The sequence below is a fragment of the Mirounga angustirostris genome, unplaced genomic scaffold (assembly GCF_029215605.1).
Source record: "Mirounga angustirostris isolate CCGP_5_RB_7025 unplaced genomic scaffold, mMirAng1.0.hap1 SCAF_14, whole genome shotgun sequence".
Lineage (NCBI taxonomy): Eukaryota > Metazoa > Chordata > Mammalia > Carnivora > Phocidae > Mirounga > Mirounga angustirostris.
In genome coordinates this window covers 38632372-38644294 of record NW_026991722.1, presented here as the reverse complement: position 1 = coordinate 38644294, position 11923 = coordinate 38632372, and the positions used below count along the sequence as shown (strand labels likewise).

Genomic DNA, 11923 nt, shown 5'->3' with positions numbered 1-11923 from the left:
TAATATTTCACTAAGAACAGAAAACACATTTTTCTCAAGTGCATATGGAACATTCTCTATAATAAAGCACATATTATGCCGTAAATAAGTTTCAATAGATTTGAATAGTGTTGAAATCTGAAAAAGTATCTTCTTTGACTGCAATGTTAAAAATAGAAATCGATAACCAAAGAAAATTTGGGAAATTTTCAAATATGTGAACTTTAAACACAATCCTAAATAAATAATGGGTCAAAAAAGAAATCACAAGGGAAACAAGAAAATACTTTGAGATGAATAAAAACAAAAAGACAACACAACTAGACACATAAATTTAGTAAAATCAATGGTCAGAGGGAAATATGTAGTTATCTATGCCTATATGAAATAAAAGAACTTTGGTCACATCCTAAGAAAAAGGGCAAACTAAATCCAAAGATAAAGAAAAATATTAGGATATAAATCCTCACAAAATACTAGCCAAATCCAACAGCATAAAAAAAAAAAGGATTATGCACCATATCCAAATGAGATTTATCCTAGAAATGTTCCGACATGTGAAAATCAATGAATGCGATATACCAATTAACAGAATAAAGGGAAAGAAACCACACAAGCATTTCAATAGATGCAGAAAAAGTATCTGACAAAATTCAATCCCATTTATGGTAAAAACACACAACAAAATAGGAATAGAGAGAAGCGTCTTCAACAGGATAAAGAACCTTTGTGAAAAATCCCCAGCAAACATCACACTTTATGGTAAAAAATAAAAGTTTCCCCCTAAAGTCAGGAAAAAGACAAGCATATCTATACTTTGCCACTTCTTTTCAATACTGTTCTGGAGATTCTAGCCACAGTAAGTAGACAAAAAAATGAAATAAAAAGAATCAAAAAGATGCTTTTTGATTGGAAATAAAATTAACAAAAGTGCAAGACTTCTTCACTAAAATCTACAAAACATTGTCAAAAAAAAATTAATGCCTAAGTAAATACAGAGGTACCCTGTATGAGTATTCTGGAAGACATAATCTTGTAAAGATGCTCAAATCCCTAAAATTGGTCCACAGATTCAATGTAATTCCTATCAAATTCCAACAGCCTTTTTTTTTTCCCCAGAAATTGTCAAACTGATCCTAAAATTCACATGGAAGTGCAAGAGACTCAGATTAGACAAAAAGAACAGTGTTGTAGAGATCATACTTCTAGTTTTAAAAATTACTACAAAGCTATAATACACAGTATGGTACTGCATAAGAATGGACTGTAGATCAATGGAGTAGAACTGAGATTCATCAAATAAACCCATATTTATGGTCTGTTGATTTTTACAAGGGTGCCAAGACTATTCAATGAGAAAAAAAAAAAAAGTCTCTTTTTCAACAGATGGTACTAGGGCAACTGGGGATATACATGTAAAAGAATGAATTTTGACTCCTACCATAAATCATATACAAGAATTAACTCAAAATGCATCATAAACTTAAATGAAGAGCTAATACTATAAAAACTCTTGGAAGAAAACAGAGGTGTAAATATTTGTGACCTTGGATTAGGCAATAGTTTCTTTGATGTGACATCAAAGGAACAAGCAATTTTAAAAATTAGATCAACTGGCTTCATCTAATAAAATTTTTTTGTCCTACAAAGGACATTATCAAGAAGATGAAAATACAACCCCTACCATGGGTGAAAACATTTGCAAATCGTGTATTTGGTACAGATCTCGTCTCTGAAATACGTAAAGAATTCCTACAACTCAAGGATTAAAAAAAAAAAAAAAGACAACCCAGTTTTAAAATGGCAAAAGATTTAAACAAACATTTCTCCAAAGATAAACAAAAGGCCAGTATGCACATATAAAGATCTTCCCATGATTAGTCATTAGAGAAATGCAAATCAAAACCACAATGAAAGGTCACTTCACGCCCAGTAACAATGGCTACCATAATTTAAAAAAAACAAAAACAAAAAAAGCAAACAAGAAACAGACTATAACAAGCCCTGACAAGGGTGTGGAAAAACTGGAATCCTCATATACTGCCGTTTGGAATGTAAAATACCGCAGCTGCTATAGAAAAAAATTTGGCAATTACTCAGACCAAATGACCCAGCAAGTCCAGTCCTAAGTGTATACCCAACAGAAATAAAAACAGATGCCCATAAAAGCTTGTATTCAAACACTCATAAGAACATTATTCATAATAGCCCCAAAGTGGAAACCCAAATATCCATCTAGTGATGAATGTATAAACAATACGTGGAATATTCATACAATGTAATGTTATTCAGCCATTAAACGGAACCCTGACAAAATTCTAGTTTAATAAAAGACAGACACACAAAGACAAGTATTTCACAAATTCATTCATATGGAATGTCCAGAATGGTGTCCCATCCGGCCTCCCCACCCCCCACTGGCCAAATAAATCCTAGTTGTGAGGGCATTTCTGTTACCTCTGAAATCTTGAGATAAATACTGAAAGAAACGGCGTCAGAGCTTATGCTGAGCGATGGCACCGTATGCGCCCCAGAAAGCTGTCAGGCTGCGCCTCACGGCGCCCCAACAGCCCGCGGGTACCCTCAGAGTAACGCGACTGCTCGCGGCCGCAGTCCATTGAAGGCAGTGCGCAGGCGCTGCCGGGAGGCCCGCCCACAATTTGTCCAGGAAGTTGTGGGGCTGAGATGCCCTCGTGCAGGGCTTTGCGCTTGTGCGTCTCCGCCACGACCTGGTGGGGGCGGGCGCTGTGATCGAAGGGGTCCCTGAGCAGGAGCTGCCGGTGGCCAAATACGCAGTGGGGGAAGACCTGGCCGCCCGGTGGGACCGCAGGTCGACGGCAAAGTAAAGGACCCCTTGAGGGGCAGTAGGCCTTCACGATAAACATGGAGGTGCCAGCCACCAGGGACTCCTTGAAGATGTGACCCTCCTTCCTGTTGAGGAACCTGTAGAGGCCGCCAACCACTTTCCCCGGTCCCCGGAGCTGCCCAGGTTGGATGGGCTCCGTGCGCCGGCGCCAGCTGTCTGTGCGCTGCGCTAAAGGTGGTGCCACCCCATGGCGTGATCCGGACGGCATCCTTGTCCGGCGTCACATCGCAGATGTCAAAAGACGCGCCTCCTCGCACATTCTCCTGGCATAGCAGCCCTTCTGGAATCCCGCCACCGTGGTATCCTTGATTTCGTTGAGGTACTGTACCGTCCTGGCGATGTTGAAGATGTTGGGCCGGTGCCATCCGCCCCTGAGCACCAGATCTTGCGGGCGTAGGCCAGTCTAGGCCAGTCCACTCATACTTTTCGGCCCCACAGTGGCCTGCTGCTTCGAGGCCCCACACCTCGCCCTGGTTGCTGTCCTCTGCCAGGTGGTCGTGGAAGCGCCACACCTTCACGTACAGCAGATTGTGCTGGTTTGGGGATTTGGACAGGCGGAGCACCTTTGACTCTGGGTCGGATTTCTTGATAGGGATGCCAGTGTAGCCCTCCTCCGGGTTCTTCAGGCAGGTCTCCTGGTGCAGCTCGCTGGCACCGGCGATTGTGTGCTTCCAGGATCCACTGCTCAGTGATGCACGGCTCTGTGGGGTCCGACTTGGCTGGCCAGCTGCCTCGGCCCCTCCACCAGCTTGGCTAGGCCTGCAGTGATCTCAGCCTCCCCCGTGAAAGTGATGACAAACCGTACACTGAACTTCATCACCTGCGTGTTGTGGGTGTCCTCCAGGGTGGTGATGGTACCAGTTTTCAGCAGGAATTAGTCAATGCCCACTAGACCTATGATATTCCCAACAAGGTACATAGGTTTGTGGTTGCCAGGGGCTGGGGGGAGGGGGAATAGGGAGTGTCTGCTAATGGTATAGGGCTTCTTTTAGGGGTTATGAAAGTATTCTAGAATTAAATAATGTTGATAGTACTACACAACCAAACACTGAATTGTGCACTTTAAAGAGGTGAATTTTATGATATGTGAATATAAGTTTTTAAAAAGTTAAACAATATTACCCAGAACAGCGTTTAGTAAGCTGCATGCTGTGTAAATCTCTGCTTCAAATGAGTCTGATTGGACAATCCAGTCCTTTTTATAGTATCTATGATATCTCAAGGGAAATTTGTAACTTTAAATAATGATATTAGAAAAGAAAAGATCTAAAAACTAGTGATCTAAGCATCCAGATTAAGAATATGTGAAAAAAGCGCGCCTGGGTGGCTCAGTTGGTTAAGCGACTGCCTTCGGCTCAGGTCATGATCCTGGAGTCCCGGGATCGAGTCCCGCATCGGGCTCCCTGCTCGGCAGAGAGTGTGCTTCTCCCTCTGACCCTCCCCTCTCTCGTGTGCTCTCTCTCTCTCTCATTCTCTCTCTTTCAAATTAAAAAAAAAAAAAAAATCTTAAAAAAAAAAAAAAAGAATATGTGAAAAAACAAACCCAAAGAAAGTAGAAGGAGGAGAAGGAGTAATATCTGAAATTAATAAAATAGAAAACAGACCAACAACTACAAAAAACTCTAGAGATAGTTAAAAAGATCAGAAATTACCACTTTGAAGAGTTTAGCACAGATAAACACATCTGGCAAAATTGATCAAGACAAAGAAGACACAAATACAATATTATGAATATAAAAGAGGAATAACTGAATGTAGAGAGAAAAGTAAAAGATATTAGTAGTGTTGTATCAGTATATTTAAAATTTAACCAAATGAAAAAATTCTTAAAAGAAAAAATTATAACTTGCCAATAGTGAATTAAGAATAAACAGAAAGCCTAACTAGTCCTATAACCAATAAATAATTAATATCAATAGTTTGTGTCTCTAAAAATTAAGACATAAGTTCAGGTAAACATTCAAGAAAATTAATTAAAATATTATTTTTTTCAGAGAATAGAAAATGAAGAAACATTTCCCCAATCCAATTGTGAAGTCATAAATACCTTGCTAACAGAAGCAGATTAAAACAAGGTAAGTAAAAAAACTTAGGGACCAATGTTACTCTAGAGCATAGATGCAAAAATCCTAAACAAATGACTATTCAATCAAATCCAGCAATATATGAAAAGAAAATTAAAAAAATAAATTTGTCCCATGAATGAAATTTTAACAATTGAAAATCTATGCAACTCATTAAATTTAAAAATTAAAGAAGAAAAACTTAATCACAGAAAAATTTCAATAGATGTAGGAAAAGCATTCATAAAATTCAATACATATTCATAATTTATAGTATGCTATAGAGATAACCTCAAAAATACCATCACATTTAATGGTGAAACATTAAAAGTCTCATTTTAAAAATCAGGAACAAGAAGATAAATGTGCATATTTTTATTGCTTCATTTAATAAGGTTCTGAAGGATCTAGACTAAGCAATAGAAGAGGGAAAGTGATAAAATTATAATGGGAAGAAAGTAAAAATCAAACCTCATTATTTTCAGATGATCTGACTTAGTGAATTAATAAGACAGCTAAAATTGTAATATGAGATTAAAAGTATAAAAATATATATGTATAGTATCAGCATGTTTATATATAACGTACAAAACTAAATGTGATTTGGGAGAGGTGAGATAACTCAGGGTTCTGTTTCTTAATGTGGGTCATGAGTGCACAGATAATCAATCTTATCAGTATTCTTAATACTTTACATATATGTTACAGGTATTTTTAATGTACAAAATATTTCCTATTACAACAAAGAAGACACTAATCTGTAAAAAAAAAAAATAGCACAGCCTCTGCCTGTTGTATGGAATACAAGAAATAGAAAAACTAATGCAGTATCAATATCATAATTCAAATAAATACGTGATACTGCCATGAAATGCAGTTTTGTACTTAATGAAAATATTGCCTAAAAATCACAACATTACAGGTGGTAAGTTTGTAAAAAGGTACTGTTAATTTTAATAGAAATTATTATCCCGGAGCTAACCATTTGTAAACATGAGTCATCTGAAAATACTGTTGGTCAGCATGTTTAATATCTGAATGTGGCTTGTCAGAACAATTTGGAAACGTTTAATAATTTGTTTTATTATTTATTTCAGCTGAGAGCACAGAATAATTATCCAATTCTGTATGTTTATTTATAGTATAATAATTTTAATATGACCACAGTAGTTTCATGATGACTGACACAACATAAGGAAAGGATTTATTTTTGATGTTAAGAAAAGTGTTGTGGTGAATGTCATCTGGTGGAAGTTAATAAATAAGACCTCACACTGTGTTCTTATGATATTAATGACAGACTTAATGACAAATATTTTCAAAGGTTGGTACATAATTAGGTTCAGTACATCATCCAGCAAAGATTGCTTTGGGCTTAAAAGTTTGAAATCTGCCAAGACATAGCAATAAACACTGAGGTCTGATAGATATCTGTAGTTTGAACGTAGACATCTCAATGCTTTATTTGAGAGCTGAATGTTCTCTGTAGTGGTTGGTTGATTTACACACAGAATGGGGAGCTTAATGATGGTATGATGCCAAAGAGATAGAAGTTAATTTTAATCCGTAACAGTATTTATGCCAGCATTCCAAATATTAGTTCTAATGTCATTTAAATACAAATATTCTAAACTTACTAAGCAAATACCAAAAGACAGTTGATTAACGTATTATTTTACAATTCATATGCAGGTACAGAAATAATCTATATCATAGAACACTCAGATTCCATCAAATAATGTGGTATGTGGTTATATTTGTGTATATCTCTCCATTGCATAGACTAAAGACAGGTGGCCTGCCTTTCTTAATACGATTAACTTTCTACTGATGTACCACATATAGGAGTTTTTGCTTGCAAATCAGTGTAGACTGGTCAGTTTCTGTTGAAATGCAAAATAAATAGACTTTGTCAGGTCATTCAAAGGGAAACCACCAGCTTAGATCTCAAAAGTCTTGGAACAAAGTATTAGTTTTTAATTAACATTGTAATCCAAAAAGTTTGAAAAGTTCTTTTCCAAGTATTTAAACAAGAGATATGTACAAGTATGATTTGATTATCTTCTTTCCAAATTGTATCTTTGGGAAAATTGTTTTAAGTGAATAACCTGATCCATATTGCTAATCTGAGATTGAAATCAGTTTCCAAAAATGAAATTTTTTTGCTTAAACTGCAGTACATAAACACCACGACCGTGAAATGACATGATTTTTTTCAACTAAAATTGGTAGAGTGAATAAAGAGTTAAAAACCAATGTTATTGAAATATTGTGAAAGTAAAATGTGGTGATGAATACTAAAATCCTACTCAAGATTGGTAATTCTACATGAAAACCCTTGTGCAATATCCTCAACCATGTTTGGAATTACTAAATGATTGCTTTCTTCTGTAACCCCAAATAAAATTGTGGTAGCTGGATTAAAATAATAGTACCAATAAGTTTTTCCTCCCAGTGTTCCCCTTCCTTTCCAGTGTGACTTTGTAGCATCCATCATCAAAAAATGGACTTTAACCCCTTGCCCCTTAACTCTGGGCTGGTCCTGTGACTTTGGCCAATAAAATACAACAAATGGTAGGGTGCCAGTTTTGAGCCTTGGCCTCAAGAAGCCTTGTGAGCTTCTGTTCCTTCTCTCAAGCCATGGATCAAAGCTACTGGAAGACTAGGAGAGACACCATGGTGCAGAAATGAATCAGCCCAGTTTTCCCAGCCAAGGCCATAGGCCTGTGAAAGATCAAACCCCAAATGAGCAAAATCAGCAGGAGTGATTAGTTGACCTATGGCTTATACTACAGATGTATGAGTGAGCCATCCCAAGCCCACCTGAGATTAGCAGAACTATCCAGCACACTCCTGCATAGGTGAACTAAAATGAATGTTTATGATGCTGAATGCACCTGCATTTTTTGGTTGGTTATTATGCAGGATTAGTGCAACAATGGATAACTTGACTATCAATGAACTACAGAGACTATTGTTCCCAGTTAAAGTACTCATGGCAAAATTCTATACCGAGGATTGGCAAATGTTTTCTATAAAGGACCAGACAGTAAAAATTTTAGGTTTTGTGGGCCATAAGCAATCTCTGTTGCATAGTCCTCTTTGTTTCTTTTTGTTCCCCTCTTTTCATTTCATTTCTTTTCTTTCTTTTTTGTTTTTACAACTCTTTACAAATGTGAAACCATTTTTAGCATTTAGGCTGTAGAAAAAGGGCTGTTGTCCAAATTTGGCCCATGGACTGTAATTTGCTGACCTCTCTTCTATATCATGCAGAGACATAATATTGCTAACAAAATGCACAGTAAAAAATTTTGGGGTTCAGAATGCAAAGTAATGCAATAAAATCTAATAAAATTTACAAGATAGAATTATCAAGTATTTTTCATTTTTAATTTTGTGTTGTCTTCATTGGGTGCTGGTAAAATTTTAATAACTAGCTGTTATCAGCCAGACAGTTTCAAGCAATCAGTGGAGTAGAGTTGAGATGTATGTAAATGGCTCACATGAGTCAGTAGGAGCCGGCTTTGTTATACTACCTAACATTGTACTGCCTATACTTTAGTTCAGTAGTAATTATAAAAAAATTAGTTATAATCCAGACAGGGGTTTTCCTTAAACTGACTTACTCATTTCATTTATCTCACCTTTGTGATCCCAGTAAGGTTTGATTGTGTGACCCTTTGTCCTGGAATTGTATTTACAGATGATGTAGTTTCAAAGAAAATCACTTAATGATAAACTTACCTTTCTTGGCTTGATCACCTTCAGTGTTAGAACAGGAAATTGTCTTTTCAGGCATGGTTATTTACAATATTTTGAAACCTAATTAGAAAGAAAGATCTTTAAATATCATGAATCAAAAGTAATATACATTTAAATTCATTAAAAGTTGTCAATTCAAGAACTGATAGTGTCAGGATAGGTTTCTAATAGTAGATACGAATATATAAAAATCAATACTAAATTATGTTAAAAATGTAAGGAAATCCAACAGTATACTCTTCTTCTAATAAGAACTATTATGATCCTTTTTGGGAACACCAAATATAAAAATCCTCATTAAAAAGGAATCTTAGATTCTCTGCTTTGCTGGTTACTTAAACAGACATCTGTCCTGGAGACTAGATTTTTTTAGCATTTATCATTGTAACTGTGGACTCTAAGCCCTATGGAGATTCTGGAACCTATAATGCTTAATTTCCTATGATAAAGTTAAACCTTACCATTATCTCTTCTTTACTTTCCCTTAGTTCCTTTTTTAAACATTTTATTATGGAGAAAGTCAAATATATACAAAGGTGAGAGTATAATGGGTCTCCATGTCCTTCAACCAATTTCAACTAGTGGTCAGTCTGAATTCTGTATACCCATCCACTGCCCTGTCTAACCTACTCTGATCACAGTTAAGCAAATCTCAAATGTCATATTATTGGATTTGTAAATATTTCAAGAATTTTTTTAAACATAGCAATAATAGCAAAATATAATTAAGACAATAATACTGTCTTAATATCATTAAACATGCAGTCAGTGTTTACGTTTCTTTCATTGTCTTATATTTTTTCCTGTTTTTAAAAGTTTTTTGGAGTAATGATACAAGGATAACATTCAACTGAAATGTCTTTTAATTCTCTTTAATCTATAAGTTTTCTTTTTAATTCTCTTTATGAGGTTTCTTTTCTCTACAATTTATCAATGTAGAAATCAAATATTTTGTCCTACAGAGTTTTGACATTGCTGACAACATCCCTATATTTAGTGAGTTACTCTACTGTAATTCCTATAAATCATATTTATTAGAAATTTAAGCTACTGAATGGAAAGAGAGTAATTCTATAACATAGAACTAATAGCTACCTCTTTTAATTTGTAGACCTAAAACATCATAGAGTTTAGAGATTAGAAATCATCTAGTTCATTTTTTTATTTTACAAATAAGGAAATCCTTACTGAAATTAGTAAATGCATTCAGTGTAAAAAGACTGGGAAGGAGTGCTATGAAAGAAAACCATGAATCCCAAGTCCAGTGCTCCTTTGAATAAGACAATCTACTTCATCAAGACCAACTTATTAAAGAAAGGAAGCTATAGAAAAGTACATAATTAAATTTATTTTTTTTAATTCAATGAAGCTTATAGTTGAAACATGGAATCATTTTCTCTTCTATCCAAAAATATAAGAAGAAAATTGTTATAGTAATGTAGAAGTGGGTAACTTGGAAAATGCTCTTACAAATTACTACTAACAAAAATATGGTTAAAACATATTTTTTAAATCTTCATGAAAGCATCTGAGAACTAACAAGGTAATAATAAAAACCTGGTCTAGATCTGGTAGAACACAGAAATCCACAGAGATGAGACCAACATGTAAGGCCACTTTTCCCAAGGGCAATATCTGATGTGAGAGAGGCAGCCGAGAGGCTGGGCAGTACTTGTAACAGCCACACAAAACTTTGGAAACAAAAGATAGACTCCAAATTCTGTCAAGTGTAGGTGCCTGGAAAATTGACCCATTCCTAGGATTGAGACCGCAGAAGTCTGTATCTTAGGGAACAAAATGAAGCAGAAGTAAAGTCAATGTGAAGACTGCCCATAGATTGAAGCCCAGTCACAGATCATCTGGGTGACTCAGAATCTCTCATAAGGAAAGTGAATTAAGGTGATTCTTGCCCAGCACGAAGTCAAAGGTAACCCCACACACAGAGAGACTAGATAATAAAAATCACCAAAAAAAGAAAGATAACAGAAACTGACCCAAAGGCACTCTAGATAATGAAGTTACCAGGTATAAACCACCTAACTATGCTTAACATATTTATAAATATAACATCAAATTTTAAAATTTCAGAAGGGCGCCTGGGTGGCTTAGTCGCTAAGCATCTGCCTTTGGCTCAGGTCATGATGCTGGGGTCCCGGGATCGAGTCCCACATCGGGCTCCCTGCTCGGCAGGAGGCCTGCTTCTCCCTCTCCCACTCCCCCTGCTTGTGTTCCTGCTCTCGCTGTCTCGCTCTGTCAAATAAATAAAATCTTTAAAAAATAAAAATAAAATTTCAGAAAAAAAATTATGCAAATTGATACTGCTGCAGATTTGAAAAAAAGTCTGTCAGAAATACATGAACTGCAAACTGCTATATCTGCGATTCTAAATTCACTGGTAAACTTAAAAGCAGATATGACGAGGCTGAAGAAAGAATTAGTAAAACAAGTTCAGAAAAAAAAAATGATTTTGAATGAAGCATGCAGTAATAAAAAGATGGAAAATACAGAAGCAAGCATAAAAGTCAATGCTCTTGACCTCCACGTTCAGAAAGATGGAGTGGGTGTACTTATCCCTATTCCCTCCCCTAAGTACAACAACAACAAAAACCTAGTCATTATCTATAAAACAAACACAAGAAGACTTTGAAAGGTGGAGAGATGGAAGGAAGAAGGCAGCCTGGATAGGCACCTTGGAACCAGAGGAACAATGAGGTGGTGAGTTTCCAAGATTTTTAGTCTCATATATCCTAAACTTGAAGCTCAAGAAACCAACAACCCAGAAATATCAGTGGGTGCAGATCAAATAAATCTCCACCAGAAGCCTGCTCTCTCTAGCCAGGGGACCAGGAAAAGGGCAGCTTAGCAAGAGAATACATTTAGACACTAACCTCTCTACTGCAGCCAGACACCAGAGAAAAAAATGTGGCCCCTCAGAGGTGCTGTGAGGAGCCTAGACTATTTCCACCCTTGGTAGATGGTTATGAGGCACCGTAGTCTTCCTGCTGGGGTAATGTCAGAGGAAGCCAAGTAGGAATACAGGACTTCCATCCCAGTGGTTGGAGTCAAGCTTCTCCCCTTTCATTGTCAGTGAATACTATGTGGGGAGCCTGGAATTTCACAATAATGAAGTACTGGGGCAGTGTCCGAGCAGGCTTAATGGTGAATCACAACTCTCACCACAACCCAGCAGGCATGAAGCTACACCCTCTACGTGGGTTCAGTGGAGGTCACATAGGAAGCAGTAACTAGGCAC

General features: G+C 36.6%; 1 pseudogene; it reads right to left on the bottom strand.

Annotated features, from left to right (window-relative positions):
• Positions 1-2473: 2473 nt before the first annotated feature.
• Positions 2474-3764, bottom strand: LOC123853249 (elongation factor 2-like; annotated as a pseudogene).
• Positions 3765-11923: the final 8159 nt, after the last annotated feature.